Source organism: Mus pahari, chromosome 8, assembly GCF_900095145.1.
Source record: "Mus pahari chromosome 8, PAHARI_EIJ_v1.1, whole genome shotgun sequence".
Taxonomy (NCBI): domain Eukaryota; kingdom Metazoa; phylum Chordata; class Mammalia; order Rodentia; family Muridae; genus Mus; species Mus pahari.
In genome coordinates, this window is record NC_034597.1 from 17,320,129 (window position 1) to 17,324,305 (window position 4,177).

At 49.2% G+C, this 4,177-nt stretch overlaps 1 protein-coding gene across 1 annotated transcript in view; it reads left to right on the forward strand.

Moving 5' to 3' along the window:
- Positions 1-1,024: 1,024 nt before the first annotated feature.
- The window catches only part of Anxa11 (annexin A11), a 43,531-nt gene continuing 40,378 nt past the window's right edge, over positions 1,025-4,177 (forward strand). The window contains exon 1 of the mRNA XM_021202942.2: positions 1,025-1,159. The gene's annotated coding sequence lies outside the window, so the exon portion shown is untranslated. The remainder of the gene's footprint in view (positions 1,160-4,177) is intronic.

Consider the following 4,177-nt stretch of genomic DNA (forward strand, 5'->3'; position numbering starts at 1 on the left):
GTAAGAGGCTTAATTTTTATTTTTAAATGTTACACAATCATATTTACTATACTACCTTTTCCTTAACAAATAACATGGGTTTTCTCCTGTTATTAACATATTAGTATTTTTGCTACAATGGATGTACCAATATTGATGCATTGTTATTAAAATCTATATACAGTTCAGATGTCATTGTTTTTTAAAAAGATTTATTTATTTATTATATGTAAGTACACTGTAGCTGTCTTTAGACACTCCAGAAGAGGGCGTCAGATCTTGTTACAGATGGTTATGTGGTTGCTGGGATTTGAACTCTGGACACAGCTGCCAACTAGGCTCCTTCTGGCTCTTACAGTCCACGAGGCTCCTGAAATGCAAATGACAAATGGCTTGTTTGCAAATCAAAAGTGGGCCGTGAAAGAAGTGTACCCCAGGTGGGAGCTAGATAGTGAAGAACTTCCTTCGGAAGAGCAGTCGGGTGTTCTTACCCACCGAGCCATCTCACCAGCCCATGTCATTGGTTTTTGACTTAGTGTCCTTTTCCCAGGATCCCATCCAAGATGTCACATTACTTAGGTTTTCATATCTCCATGTGACAGCTTCTCAGACTTCTCTTGTTTTGACAACCTTGAGAGTTTTGGACAGTCAACTGGCGCTTGTCTGATATTTTTACAGGATTACTATGGGGTCATGTGTCACCGGGAGGAAGACACCACACGACAGAAGATCAATATAAGCTACCACTGCTGATGTTGGCCCTGGTCACTGGCCTGAGGTGGCAATTTTTTCCATTGTGAAGTTTCCTCCTGCCGTACACAGTGACCGGTTTAAGTTTTCTTCGCTGTCAAACTCCTGAAAATAAACACCCGAGAGAATGTCCCCTCATCCTGTGATCTAGAGCGGCTCTGCTCGGGAAAGCTCGGGGCTTCCTACAGAGCTAGAACAGAAGCGCAGCCCTCACCTGTGGGCGTGGTCACACACACACCGCCCCTCCAAAGAGGCCCCGCCCTTCTCGTGTGGCTCCGCCCCGGGGCGACAAACGCGGCCGCGCCCGGGGAGTTTTTCCGCCTTGCGGGCTCCTCCTCCGAGTGCGCAGACACTCTCGGGTTGGGATCCAGGAAAGCGGGAGTGGGAAGGAGTTGCTATCCGAGTTCAGTGTCCCGGTCCCTGGTGCCAGGTGCGTGAAGGGTCCCGGCGGGCGGCTTCCGCATGAGGGGTATTCGCGCGTGGCGTGGGGTGCAATGTTCCCCCCGAGGAAAAGGCCCGGAGTTGAACTGGGTCAGGGCAGGTGAGCCTGGGACCGCAGGGTCCCAGGGTGTGCGAACTTCGGGGTGGCTGTGGTCTTATCTCAGTGCACTTCCGGGAGAAGCTTGAGCCGAGCCCAGCCGGCGGAGAAAGCTGTCTTTGGGAACTTTGCTCCGGAACTGCAGGGCGCGGGTTCCTGGACCTGCCACCCTGGGTTTATATAAGGCAGGCTCCCTAGCAGTCCAGAGAATGCACGATTGTGCCAGATGCCGGGTCGCCTGCCTTCCTTACCGCTTATCCAGCTACGATCCCTCCGCCCCTGCCCCCGCTTCTCGTTCCAGAGTCCTCAAGAACGCTTGCTTGGGCTTGGTTCCCCGATGTCCCATGGGCTCAGGACAGGCTCCTAAAGGCGTACAAGGTGTCAAACAAATCTGGGGGAAAATAGCTAAACTCAAGCTGGGCACATTCTCTTTTGGAGATTTTTGTCCCCGCTGGCTAATCAGTAGGTATCCATGGTTTCTCAGACCCTACACCTACAGTGTCAGCCTACCAGTTTGATCCCTTTACAGGACTCAACTAGCTTGCTCCCTGCTTGCCCCGAGGGTGCCTTATTGGGGAAAAAAAGCTACACATGCGGCCCTGGGTTGGGCTGTTCTCAACTTTGTTGATGGCAGTGTGTGTCATTGTCGAAAGGATGACTAGTCCTGGACCCAGAGCCTTACAGGTGTCTTGCTCACCCTCAGCCTGCTCCCATTATTCTCCTGCATTATTTCCTTGCTTCCGTCAGTTGTTGGGAATTCCTGGAGGATTAACAGGGCTGTTCCCCAAGGCTTTGTCTGTGCTCCTTATTCTCTAGCTAGGTGAGCTCACCCACAGTCTGTTGCGCTAACACAGGTGTCCACTTCCGATTCCTCCATCCCTTCCTGATACCTCATTAATTTCTGCACTGTAAAATGAGGGTGATTATAGTTCCTATTTCATAGACTCACTGTGAGGATTGTGTGAGTTAATTTTTTGTTTTGTTAATTTTTGTGTGTGTGGGTTGTTTGTTTGTTTGTTTGCTTGCTTGCTTTTGAAACAAGGTCTACCAATTGAGCATTGGCTGGCCTGAAGCTTGTTTTGTAGACCAGTCTGGTCGCAAACTCCGATCTCAAGACTCATACAGACCTCTGTCTCGTGAGTGCTGTGCCACCCGGCCAGCAAGCTACTAATTTTTAAAAAGCATGTATATTATTTTTAGTTAAGCGTGCATGCATTCAGATCCCCTGGAGCGTTGTGAGCGTCCTGAGTCTGAAATCTGGTTCTCGTCAAGAGCAGTGTTCACTCTTACCCACTGAGAGAGCTTTCCCATCCTATGGTTAATCTAGTTTTACCTTTCTTGTGTGTGTGTGTGTGTGTGTGTGTGTGTGTGTGTGAGTGTGTGTGTGTGTAGCCCTGGCTGTTCTGGAACTCACTCTATATACTCGGTTGGCCTCGAACTCAAAGATTTGATTGTCCATGCTTCCTGAGGGCTGGGATCAAAGGTGTGTCCCACTACACCCGGCTTATTTTCACAGTTTTTAAACAAATTTCATTTTGTGTTTATAAGTGGTTTTGTCTTCATGTATGTCTGTGTGCCATGTGGGTAGCTGGTGCCCCTGGAAGACGAAGAGGGCATTGGATACCCTTGAACTGGAGTTGTGAACTGCCATGCGGTTCACAACTTGCTCTTAACTGCTGAGCCATCACTCCAGCCTCTTGAGTTTTCTTTTTCTTTTTCTTTTCGAGACAGAGTCTCTCTCTAGTTCTGACTGTTCTGGAACTTACTCTGTAGACCAGGCTGGTGTCAAACTCCGAGCGATCCACCTGCCTCTTCCTCCTGAGTGCTGGGATTAAAAGCATGTACCACCATGCCCAGCAAGTTAATGGGTTTTTAGGGTTTGGGTTTTTTTGTTGGTTGTTTGTTTGAGACAGGGTTTCTCTGTGTAGCCCTGGCTGTTCTGGAATTCACTCTGTAGACCAAGTAGGCCTTGAATTCACAGAGATCTGCCTACCTTATCTCCCAGATGCTGGGATCAAGGGTGTGTGCCACCATTGCATGGTGCAGGTTGGCCACTGCTGCCTGGCACAAGTTGATGTTTTAAACAGTTCTGCCACGCTCAGGTACTGAGCAGTTAGAACCAGTGGCAACTGATGCACCGTACCTGTGTATCACGGGTGGCTGGAGGATGCTCAGGTTAGGCATAAAACACACAAGGCAAGGCCTGGTGTATAAGTAATCAAATGTGACAGCTAGTGGATAGTACAGCGATAGTAAGAACACAAGGCGCGGCCAGTGTGAACTGCCTTGTCCCAGCACACAGCTCTCCGCTCTCTTTCCTTGGTCCATTCCTTACTGACGAGCCATTCTGGTGTTCTGCTCCTTGGTAGGAGGGTCGGACACGCCCTCTTTAACCTCTCTGTTATTGGCCTAGTTCTCCAGACAGACCTTGGAAGGATCTGTATGACCACCTATCTAGTCTTTGTGCCTTTGGAGGGCGGAGACTTTCTGAATCTTTCCAGGAGCCCACGTGGGTCCTCTTTTAAGTAGCTTTCTCTGTAGCTCTGGCTGACCTGGAACGCTCTCTGTAGACCAGGCTGGCCTCGAACTCACAGAGATGAGTGGGGTTGCATATTTTGTTTCCCGGAGGCCAGAGGTGATCTTTTCTTCCCTTCCTAGATGCTTTTCTCCCTCTTGAGCCCAAAGCAGTTTCTAGCATTCGGTCCCATGGGGTTGGGAGAGTCTCAGTGTGGCTGTACTTCACAGGCCTAGCCAAGAGAACACGCTCCGGTTTCTGTTAATCTTCTCAATACCCACTGAGCTCATTCCTTCTAGGGCATCAAGAATTTGTGTGCTGCTTAGAGCTCTGAGAATAAATGGAATCTGGTTTCCTTGGTGGGAGTTGGCATTTCTTTTTTTTTTTTTTTTTTG